This window comes from Oreochromis aureus, linkage group 13 (genome assembly GCF_013358895.1).
Source record: "Oreochromis aureus strain Israel breed Guangdong linkage group 13, ZZ_aureus, whole genome shotgun sequence".
Lineage (NCBI taxonomy): Eukaryota > Metazoa > Chordata > Actinopteri > Cichliformes > Cichlidae > Oreochromis > Oreochromis aureus.
Window position 1 is genome coordinate 23,872,111 of NC_052954.1, and position 12,732 is coordinate 23,884,842.

Genomic DNA, 12,732 nt, shown 5'->3' on the forward strand with positions numbered 1-12,732 from the left:
ACCTCTCACGAGTTGGCCAAGAAAAATAATAATAATAAGGAAGTTGGAGACAGAGGTGCTTAATAAGCACAAAATAGGCTTCATCTAGCTTTCTTTAATCAACAGTTAAGGTTATGCAAGTTATAGCCGTTACGTCTTACTAGACAACATCTCCAAATTGCTTCCTCTGACTTCCTGTTCTCCTACCCCAAAATAGTTGTCTTATCTCTTCCTCTCACATTTTGGGCTGAATTAAAAAAAATGAGCAAATAAAGAAGCCAGTTTTTGTTTGTTTGTTTTGTTTTATACTTAATTCTGCTTTCTTGTTCATACATTTAATGTTCATAGAACACAATAATTACAGTAGTGTCTCACTGCTCTCTTGTGACACACCTGTAATTCATCACCATATAGTGGGTACACCTATTTTTTTTCCTCAAAGTTACACAATAAATTGCATGGAGATCGTCTTTGTCAAGTCAGGGTGTGACACATAATTAAATTCACCAGTAACTGAAGTTAGAAAGTGTGCAGTATCAGTATAATAACAATGGCGGTTATTTCTTTGGGTATTAGATATCGAAAGGTCTCAGATGTAAAATGTAAAACCAATACTTGGGGAGAGGGTGTTAAAATGATGCAGTGTGAGACCTCATTCACTGTGTTAACCATGTGTCCTAAATGTCACTGTCAGGGTTTTGCTGCCTGAAGCCCGTGGCTTGCAGGCCTATATACTGCTTTAGTGGTTTGAACCACTTCCTATCAGTCATCTACACTGTTTTAACTTGGAGCCGTGCTGTTTGACCAATTCACATGCCTCCCTCTGCTCTGACATAGTTTGCAGACATAACATTTATTAATTCACTGTCTTTTGGTGAGGACTTTTTTTTTCTCCTTAAATTGGATCAATTTATTATAGCATAAAAATAACATTTGCGTTAATAGTTAAGAGTTACATTGCTTGTCTACAGTTGCCACAGGAAGTGTCCTGTGTTTACCGTTAGGCTGTAATTACAGGAAATGATTGTGGAGTGGATCCGTTAGGAAAATAGATGCCCAAAGTTATTTATGTCTCCTGCCAGTTTGCATTTTGAACTTCACCAATTGGGTCGATGCAAGATTATTAAATATTTCTTATAAATGCCCTTACATATGTAATCTTCAGTCAAATCTGTTAAACATATGTAAGGTTCCAAACCACCGGTTTAGACTATATAATGACTGTAATATGTACAAAACACACTATATTGTAAACTGAACGATTTGTAGCAACAGGGGGCGCTATTTCACCTTTCCTAACAATGGTCCTTAAAAACAGCACACATCAGCTCAAACGTATTACGTCACCCAGGTGTGGACTGATGGTGGGAGGCTGGGTTTATTTTGATTGAGATGATGTGAGATTAGAAATAGTGTAGTACACATCGCAAATGACGCAGACCATATCTGTCATTTTAAAGAATCATATTTTTTTCTTTTCTTTTTTTTGACTAGAAGGGATGAAGCTGATCGAGGTTCTGAGAAATTTCCCTTCCCAATGTAAAATTGCTCCAGTGGGGAATATTAGCACGATTAATGGCAGAAGGGAGGGATGTTCTTTTCATGCTAAGTATGGTTTGTTTACAAAATATATGAGAATAAAAAGGAAATGCCGCCCACGTACTTTAGAACATGCAAGGCAACAGGAAGCATAATCGAATGATAAAACAAAATAGGCTCTTTTAAGTAAAAGTGAACTCTCTAAGCAATCCATCCCCTTTAAAAATGTATTTGTGCCACAGGTGAGGAGTGTTAAAGAAAGACACTGAGATAAGAAACCACAGTCTTGTGAGATATTATGTGGCTAAAATGTAACCAGAGCAAAATCAAGCCCCATAGTTTTTGAGTAAAGTGGGTCTGAATGAAGACTGACAAAAGATTCTGTTTAATTTTTGGTGTAATTTTCTATCACTTCCTGAATGTGCATAAAAATAACAAAGCATGTACACCAATGCACTTCATGGCTCTTAGGTTATATGTGGATAATGCGCATGCTAAGATGGCCTTTGATGTACTTTGTAAATAATATGTTGTCCTCCAGATGGGTACTGTTTCGCTGTCCTAATTAGAGAGGGATAAAGTAGAGGAGGAGATAAAATGGTACAAGAGGCCGGAAAATAGAGGAGAAAGATAGAAGGAAAGGCCAAGAACAAAAAGTACATATTAAGACAAAGAAGAGCAACAGTGAACAAACAGACCAAAGAGTGGAAAGCAAGTGAGACATTTGAATGCAGACAAGGGAACATTGTGAAATCAGCGAAGAGCAGAGAGGAGGCAGAAAGGGATGCAAGGACTGGATGATTAAGGAGGAGGAGAGGACCAAAGCAAAGAAGACAACAGAGGAGTGTCAGCTTTCTGGTAGCTTGGCTTCTTGCGGGTACTTGCCTCGAAATTACATTGATTACAGACCCTTTTAGCCTGCGATAACTGCTTGTTAAAATGTACTGAAATGCAGTGAGCTGCCCTTCCCCCTTCACTGCCCACACATCTTTAGCTACCGATGTGGCTTCTGCAACAGCCACTGACATACCCAAAAAAAGTTATGGTTTTGGTTTTTGTAGTAAATAAAAACACCATCTGTAACCATGTTGCAGTGTTCACTTATTATAACCACATTCGGCTTTTCCTTCTCCAAAGTCTCAAATGGAATTGGAAATTACTAAATCATTAATTTTTAATAGATTTTGTTGAGAGCTCAATTTCTAAATTCTGGAGATAGACAAATCAGAGAGAGGAGTTTTGGTTTAATATTTGCTGTGTCAATTGAAAGCTTCTAAAAAGAAAATATTTTAATGTGAAATGTATTGTTTTTTATTCCAATTACAACGGATAGATGTAGCGACGTCATGAAATGTGTGCCAAGTGATGGGGCAGCTGTGGCAGTGATGGGAAGGAATCTGTCTGTAACCAAATGTAGACCACAGTTTAGGATCTATTGACTTATTTGACTATGGCTGTTATGTAGCAAAATACAACCACCTTGTTTCAGCTACATTTATGATGATATATGTTTTTTACATAATACCATCACATTTGAATTTATCAATGACCCTGCTGTGAGGCAGTAATTCCACCCCTAAAAACAACATGTCAGCAAGCTCTCAAAGGGTCATTATGATTATACCTGTTTTGAGCAAAGCAAGACATTAGGTAATGGTTAACTCTGGTTTCTGACGTCAAAGTTTAAAAATATTGAAAACCTAGCCTACAGCTTTGGAACCAGGCTTTATTTTAACATATGATATCAGTGGCAGATTTTTAAGAACAAACTTATATCTTTTATAACTTAAGATGCCTTGTGACACATTTTCAACAAGCCCACAGGCAACCCTAGGTGTGACACCCAGTTCAAGCAGTCAAACAGCATTTGTTTAAATTTGTTCAGAAAAGTCACATACTCCCATATACTCCCATACCAAGGATTGCAATGAATGTTAATCTTGGAATATTAAAAATAATTGGAAAAAGTTTTTTTTAAATTTAAAAACGTCACATTAGCTAACATGCTAGCAGAAGAGAGGCTAGTTGTAATGCCTTTATACAAGCTCTCCATAGAAGCCAGTACAGAGAATGGATCTACAGAATATACCATTTTAACTAACAGTCAGTGTTTGCTTTTAACAGTATCAATCGCTGACGTTTGGCCCACCCTCTTTTAGTAATAATTTAAAACCAAATCACCAAGCTTGCCTAATCCCTGATCAACTTGGGTTTGTGTTTAAATCTAACTAAACCTTGACTGCAGCGGTGTCAGATGCGCAACTTATTTCATTTTCAGTAGTGAAGTGTGAGTAAGCCATACGTTCGGTAAACTCTCCTATGTGTTGTTCTGCAGGGACGTTCCAAACGCACTTCATCAGAACCTGTTGGCCTGCTGCTGCTGCATTTTAAATGACCTCGTGGTTATACCAGCAGATAACAAAAAGCAACTCCAAATCCAATAATTATTCTGGATCAGCTCTGTTGTCTTGGTTTTTTAATACACTCCCTGGAATCTTCATGAACACTCTTTGAATGCTAGCTCTAAGAAACTGATTTTCTTTCCTTTTTAATAATCACACTCAGCCTTGGTAAGTTTTTGGATGGACTTTATGTGTTGCTCTCACATTAAACTGTGAGAAAAGAGAATAAGACTGCATCTCTTTTTGATTATCTTGTTAGATACTGGCACTTTTATGCTTTTTTAATCTATTCGCTTCTTTTCCGTGTGATCATGCGTGTGCCTGTGTGGGTGGGTGTTACTGGAGTTGATGAGCCAGTTTCTGTTCTTCTCGCTTATTGGGAGCCCTTTCATTGGACTGAATCAAAAGTCAAAGTCTCACTTTCTCTGTTTCTTACTCCCCCTCCATCTGTCTAACAGTAACTCTGTGCAGTTACTTAATAAGCCTTTAACTTTATTAATATATGTTGAAACGCTTCGGCTGCAAATGAGCAGGATGATTACTCTGCACAGCCTCTAATAATGCTGTTTACATACAGCAAGTGTGTGTTTAAGCGTGAAGTGGGAATTACATAATCACTCTGTGTGTTAATTAAAAAATCCAGTGGAAGAGAGACACTAGTGACAAAAATTACAGGTATAAGATAAATTATATGTATGTATAAAAATATCAATTGAGAACAGGATTAAATAATAATAAGAGAGTCAAATAGAATAATACAGGAAAGCACTGACAGTTGACACGTAGCACTAATGTTTGTGTGTGGACACCATATTTGTTCTCACTCTAGTTTACTTACCTTGTTTACACTGGCTACACACACACACACACACACACACACACACACACACACACACACACACATGCACGCACGCATATCTATTATTCTTAGTCCATCAGCACATTTTATCATGTTCTGACACATTTTTTCTTTCCACAGATTGAACTTTAATGTGAAATAGATATGCTTTATAATAAACAGGAAATTAAAAATCACCTGTGCTTAGTAGACGTACACAGCCAACATAAATATGCAGCAGATATCTAAAAGAGACATGCAGTAATCCTAACTTTTGCTGATATAAAGCTTATTTAATTATTTATTTAGTGTGTGTGTGTGTGTGTGTGTGTGTGTGTGTGTGTGTGTGTGTGTGTGTGTGTGTGTGTGTGTGTGTGTGTGTGTTTGTGTGTGTGTGTGTAAAAGTGAGAGAGGGAGAGACAAAGAGAGAGGAAATAACCGTCTATCTGGCTCTTAGTATCACAGAAAGCGATAAGGAAAGGACCCAAGCAGACTTGGCTGATGAGAAACTTGAACATTAACAAAGTCCCAAAAGGCACAAAAGGAACCAAAGTGGCATGATGAGCACAGAGACAGAGCACACTGGGGAGCATAACAGATGAACTAGCAGACAGAGGAGGAACACAGGGCTATATATAAACACGGAGCACTAATTGGGGGAGCAGGCAGAACGCTATAGGAAACAATTAACAGCAGGTAAAAACAGTCAGGGAAAAAGAGAACTAACCTTCAAAGTAAAACAGGAAATAGCCAAAGGACACTAACACAGAATTTAATAGAAACATTTAATAAGAAGTCAGGAACAAATGGACACAGAGGGAGGCATAAACATGGACACTAGGGAGACTACTACTACTAATAATGATAATAATCTAGATGAAACAAAACTTAGACTCCTCAGTGGAATACAGTAAATGCACGAAACAAAGATGAAGAAATGTTGAATTTAGATTTAGAATCAAGAACACATAATGAAAAATGTGAGGCACTAGAACAAGAGTGAAAACAACAAAACCACTCAAAAACCTTGGAACCAGACCAGAGGCCATGGCACTTCATGTTTCTTGCACTTTTTATTCTACCTGCCCTCACTTGAATCTCTCTCTATGTGTGTGAGTATGTTTGTTAATTTTTTAGAGATATAGTTCTCACAAATCTTATGTTTATATTCTTGTCGTTGGGCCACAGTCTTCAGCTGTCTTCTTAATTAAGCAGCAGTATGTAATAAGCCACAAACGGGGTTAAAACGGGGAGAAAAAAAGGCCACTAGACAGCTGCAGTTTACGTCTATGTCTTTTCAGACTCAGTGTGTGTACTTAATACTTAGTAGTGAATTAAATTAAAAGGTGGACAGTAAAAATTCAGTATCTGAAAACTTTGTGAAATATGTCCACATCTGTCTTTCCATTCCTCCGTTATAGTGTGGAATTTTTTTTTTTCCGTTTTTAAGGGGATTATAACGGTGTGTCATGGTCACGGTCCCTGTTCATTTAACTGAAATCCATTCTTGGGTTTCTGGTTTTCATATTTTCCTAATGTCTCCTAGTGTGTTTCCTGGTTTTTGTCTACCTCTGTTTATGTGTCTGTTTGTTTTCTTGTTTTTAATCATTCTCACTTCCTGTTTTATTTTGGTAAAGAGTGTTTTGTGCATCTCTGATGTTTTTGCTTCCTTTTTGATTTCTCATTAGTTTCACCTATGCCCTAAGCCCTGTGTGTTTGGACTCCTCTTTCCCCTTTCAGGTTTCATATGTGAGTTCAGTTGTGACTATCGTGTATTAACGTTTTGCTTTAGGCTTTACTGTATGATTTCTTGAGTTATGGCCATGGTGGTTAAGCTGGTATGAGGAAGTGTTTTTTCTTATTGTTTTTTTTGTTTTTACGAGTAGGACATGACGTGTGCTTGAGCTATGCAATTTGTGGCTTTTATGATGCTTTATATCACTGCATTTGAGACATATTTATATACACAGTACATTACCTTTTGTTTATTTTTCTTTTGTTTCCCTTTCAATTCAACCATTTATTATATTAACTGCTCATTCAATTCAGAGTCGCAAGCATTGGAGCCTATCCAAGCTGATATTGAGTATGAGGTGGGGTACACACTGGCAGTTCATCATCATGAAGCTAAAACAGAGAGACTGACAACCACACACTTACAACTAGGGCTGGGTATCGTCACTGATTTCTAGAATCGATTCGTTTCCGATTCACAAGGTCCCGAATCGATTCGATCCATGATTCGATTCAATTCGATTCAATTCGATTCAATTCAATTCAATTTGAATCTGGGAAATTTTGACAGTCAGAAATATTATAATTCAGATCAGTACATTTACATATTTTTGTATCTATAAAAAGGAAGCTGACACAGCAAGACTTTATCAAAGGTGTGAGCGTCACAGCAGATGCCTTTGTGTCAAAGTAGCTGAAGATAAAACACAGAAAAACATGAAGGTGGTTTTCCTGGCCTGGGATTTTATAAAAATATTCTGCAGTACATCAAAAACGAAAGAAAACCATTAATCAACATATGAATGTTACCTCTGACGTTACAGCGGTTTTATTAGAGACACGGCTAAGCGTTTTGCATTTTGCATAATTTTAAAAAGTTTAAATTTGTTCAGTATTGAACGGCAGAAATTAGGTTTTCTTTTCGGAAGTATGTAAAACGAAAAAAAAACAAAACAGCGGGACAGCGCTGTAAACAACAGTAGACTTGTGCGTAACAAGCAAGCGAATAATGCAGAAAACAGATTTTTAGACGGGAAACTGTTCTTGAAGTACAGAGAGAGAGAGAGCTGTGCATGAAGTGTGATTTTATCATGGTGGAAGCAAAACAGTAAAAGTCAGAGTGATTTCATGACGATGTTTATGTGAAGCGTAGTTTGGATCTTCTTTTGCTGCTGGTTCGGTCAATATTGTTTGGAGAGAGATCAAACTAACAGCTTTAGAATCAGCGCAAAAAGGGCGTGAACACAAAGCGCGGACCTGCCGAAACATCAGAATCAGCGAGCTGTCGGCTTTCAGCCCCGACCGTGTCCGTGCAGTTGTTGTGCCAAAAAGTGATTGTCTGCCAGAAAGTGATTGCCGTCCACGGGAGCCCGCGCAGCCGATTACAGTTGCAGCGCCCGTCAGGTGAAAAAGGCGACATCTCCAGTGTTGGGTAAGTTACTTTAAATTAGTAACTTAGTTACATTACTAGTTACTTCTCTAAAAAAGTAACTCAGTTACTTCAAGTTACTCGTTACTTTCAAAGTAACTAGTTACTAGGGAAAGTAACTTTGGTTTTACTCAGAATTCTCTTGTTAATGTGTTGCTTCCATAACTGGCTACCCAGCCAGATTGCCAGTCTTCTATCTTGCTTACTTGCCACAAGTGCACTGTGCCACCTACCAATAGAAAGGAAAAAATAATGTGCACATTTCCACGAGAGAAATCCCACGCCTGGACCGTCGTTGACCGCCGCCATGATTCTAGCCTGCTTTTTACATCCAACACAAAAACTGCAGTCATGGTGCTTTTGATTGTACTCAGAACTTGGAAATTCTGCCTTCTGAATAAGAAGATGTAGGTAACACCAGACTGCAGATGAGCTGCATACAGAGCTGGACTGGGACAAAACAATCGTCCCGGGCATTTTGACTAGAGACCGGCCCACCATTATAGGAAAAATCATAAAGCCTTTGAATGAAAATAAACACTGTTGTGACAGTGATGTACACTGTTCTGATGGTATATATGTATCAATCTATCAATTGTTTGTTGTAAGACTCAGATAATTATTTTTTTTAAAAGCGAAACATTTTAAATGAGAATAATAAAGAAAAGTATTTCCTTGTCCCCCCCCTTTCCCTGTTAATGCCCTACCTGGCCCCCTGGCAACACTTTCCTAGACCCGCCCCTGCACAGTTACCAGCTGTCAGCTACTTAGAAAATGATCCTGGTGTTATTTGTCTCTCAGAAACAGTTCATAACTTCCCTTCAACTCATTCATGTCACCTAACAGGTAAACCTGTTTCTCCATCACCTGTTCAGCTCTGATGATTCAGTAAGGACATCTCCTGGTTTCATCTTCATGTTTCCCTCTCACCAGATAACCAAACCGATATCATGACCAGCAGCTTTACAGCTGTGGCTCCAGCAAACATCAGCTGATACTAGCAATTAATATTAAATACATTCTAACAACAGCTGATCAAGCTTAAACGTGCTGCTGTTGTTTAACGCGACATCCGCTGGTTTCCTCTTTCTGGCGCAAAGTGGGCGATAATTAAACAAGAGAGAAAAGCCGATCAGCTGATCATTGATCAGTTTCGTGATTGAAGTAGAAACAGGAGAGGAGAGAATGAGAGAAGAAGAGGCAGCTGTGCAGCTTCAGTTTTGTGTCTTTTTCATTGTAGCTGAAGTCCGGGACAAACTGTGTTCCTTTTCACCTCAGTACGAAACGCGTAATATTTTCTCTGAATGCGAGACGATTCTGTTTTTTACGGGACGGTTGGCAACTCTAATAATTAACCGTATGAACAAAATAAAGTTCAACATCAGTAACATAGCACCCACACAGCTGTATAGAAACTCCGTCATGCTAGCTAGCACGCAGTACGAAAATGTCAGCATACCGAAAATAAACTCCACCTAAACTTGGTTTATATCTGACTCCGATAGACTGCAGGTCATAACTTCTTACCTGAAGTTCAGTTCACCTGACACGCGGACCGGCGGCCGCTTGGGTCTCTCCTCTTGCCTCCTTTTCCTTCATCCACCTGCTGGCCTCCACCACTTGCTAATGTTATTGAATCCGTGGAAGCTCCGCGATATCCACCACACGAAGTAACGAGTAACGAGCCTATCTAAATCCCAGTAACGAGTAACGTGTTCCTGGTTTTGGCATAATAACTAGTTACCGTGCTCGTTACCACAATAATAACGTAGTTACTGTAACGCGTTACTTAATAACGCGTTAGTCCCAACACTGGACATCTCACTGATTCTGATCCGCGGGTCCGCGCTGTGTGTTTACGTCCTTGTGCAGAATCCGTGTACCTGCTCTCATTTCCTATCTTAGCATAATATATTCTTAGTATTTACCTATTTCTACCCGTGTCCTACATGCTATGACACTGCCATTCTACCTGCACAGCTTGCAAGAGATTGGACCATCTGGTGTCATCTTTTCTGTTTTTACTTTAATCTTAGTTTGGTGGTTGTTGAAATTTTGTGAGGTTTCACCTGAGATTCTGGCATTTCGGGCAAAATAAATTTATATTAAAAAATCGATTCAGGATTTTAATGAATCGATTTCACGTTATCCAAGCCAGAATCGATTTTAATCCTACTTTAATCCTACCCCTACTTACAACTTACAATCACCAGGAAATTCATTTTCCCAAGGGGCCACGTAAAAAATTTGGGACTGTTGTGGAGGACTGCACCCATTTGGTGAATCCAATTTTGCTTAATATCAATTAAGCAGAACTGAGTTTAGTTTATTCTGCTTAATACTAATTTTATCTTTTATAAACTTATAGGTGCCCTCCAAAACAACCCCAGTTTCTTATGTGACCCCTTAAGAAAATTAACTGCCCACCCCTGAGTTCAGCTCTTGCAGTTCATGTCTTTGAACTGCAGGAGGAACCTAGAGAAAACCCATGCAGGTATTCAGTACATATCAGTTTGATTTACTGGCATGAAAGTTTAGGTAAGCAACTGCCATTTGCATTAGCAATTTCAACAAACAGTATACAACAGTAAAAATGCATTAGATAGATTATTAGGACTGGCGTGAATGAATTCTATGTAGTTTTTCTACTATGCGAGTGTGTGTTTGAATGATTGCATCTGCTGTGCCATATTTTTCTTCTGCTTCTTCTTTTTCTTCCTTCCCCTTTGCGTCACTGTGGGATTTTAGTCCGTGGGGATGGGGTAGAGTTAAAAACAATAGATGAGCATGGAGCCAGACTGGGTAGCCGTAAGAAGAAGGAAAAACTTCACTGGTAGGTTGATGGAGATAAACGCAGGATGAGAGGCAGATTGGGAGAGAGAACGAGGACCTGAGATGGAAACAAACATTAACTTTTAATGGTCTTTATTGGAGCGAAGGGATGCAGATGGGAGGGAGGAAGGGAGGAGGAGCAAGTGAGTAGCAGACAGTGTAGAGAGACTGAGAGAGAGAGGCAGGGAGGGTAATACAGGAACAGAGAGAGAGAGAGAAAGAATAGGAAAAGCAGGCAGACGGTGAGAAAGAGGGAGGGGGAGCTGGCAAGGGGGAGGGCGAGAGGCAGAGAGGCTGTGTGTCTGGAAGAGGCAAGGATCAACTCAAACTGCTGATAATATTCCCTGGGTCAAGTCATGGAACATGACGGTAAGTTTCCTCCTTATATAATAAGCTGTACTTCCTTGTATATCTTTCTATTTGTAAATGATCCAGTGTCTCTCTGACTTTGTGTGTCTGTGCACCAGTAGCAGAAGCTACTGGGTCTTCACCTAACATGCTGTCCTTTGCTTTGGTTGTCACCTGTTAGCCTAGGATTGCTTTACATGTTAAGTGTAGGCATAGGCTGTAAATCCTGGGTGAGTATCACCTGAGTTATGAAACACTCTGGTTAAACTGCTCATGTTTAGCCTGATGAAAGAAATGAGCACACAGTGGGGGAAATAAATGGGGGGTCATATAGCACTTTAATGTCCCCATTATTAAAGCTTTTAATTATTTTGCAACTTTTGTATGAGAGTCTGACTTTCTTCAGGCTCGAGCAGTTTTTCTAGTAGCGCTTTGCATTGTTTCATTATTTAAAATATATATGCAGCGCATACCAGTGACAACACCCAGTCATGCAGTATATGCATGAAAACTTCAGACTCAAGCATCTGTTTGGAATATTAATAAGATACTATTGTTATGGAGTGTTGTAGAAGACTAAATGACATTAAGGGTTTCCATATCTTCACTTAACTATACCTCTAGTGTCCTGGTAGGTTCAGATTTGTTGATGACAGAAAGAGTTTTTGGCAGTGCTCACGAAGCACCGATCGTTGTGTACTTAATGTAAAAAGAAATGATTGCTTTTGAAGTCTGTTCACAGTTGCATTATAGCATTAGAGTTTCTCATATGACTGAGTGAAGACTGCATCTAATGGCTGTAACTTTGTTATAAATATTTCTATAGAGAATAGAAAACTTATTAAGGATAATAATTCCTAATGTGCTTGGCTGGAAGCCATCTTGGGTGTGCTAGCCAACATGAAAATGGTAAGTCTGTACATTGGTTGGTGTCACACACAACAGGAGGGGGCAGGCAGGCTATATCAGTCCCATGTTATCTAATGTAGTTTAATTACTGTTTGCTGAGGTTGTCATAACATATCACAGTGTTTAATAGCCAAAGCCCCTGCTGTCATGCGTCAATAAGGCAAGCCAGAAATTTTGAACAAAGACGATTGTTGCTGTCCTAGGTAAGCTTTACAATAAACTGCTTTAACCATTCCTTTGATTGTGTGATTTTGCCTTCACTGGCAGACTTGTGCTGAGACCCAAATGAGTATACACAATATTATTGCTGCGATGAATTTGTAAAACAGTGTTTTGCAAGGCAAAGCAGCATCTGCGTGTGTGCGTGCATTCATATGCATATGTTTGCACAGACCATAGTTGGTCATAGTGCTACTGTGTGGATATATTTCCTCTGCCCACTCTTGAATGCATGTGTTTTAGAGAAAACACAAGGTCAGTCTGCAGATTTGCACACGCTTGTATAACATGAGTCATTTACTACTGCATCTGCAGTCTGCACTATATGGATGCAGGTTAGACTCCTACGGACTGTTGATAACACATCAACCTCTGCACTCAGCTGCTAAAGTTGTGATGACCTTTCTGAGGGGGGAAAACCACATACACCGAACTTCAGTTATGCCACAAATGCCACTGTGTTTGTGTTTCTCTCTCAAACATGAATATTTAAATTACAGAGG

At 39.1% G+C, this 12,732-nt stretch overlaps 1 protein-coding gene across 2 annotated transcripts in view; it reads left to right on the forward strand.

Annotated features, from left to right (window-relative positions):
- phactr2 (phosphatase and actin regulator 2) overlaps positions 1-12,732 on the forward strand; it is a 47,925-nt gene that overhangs the window by 233 nt on the left and 34,960 nt on the right. The gene's annotated exons all lie outside the window — the stretch shown is intronic.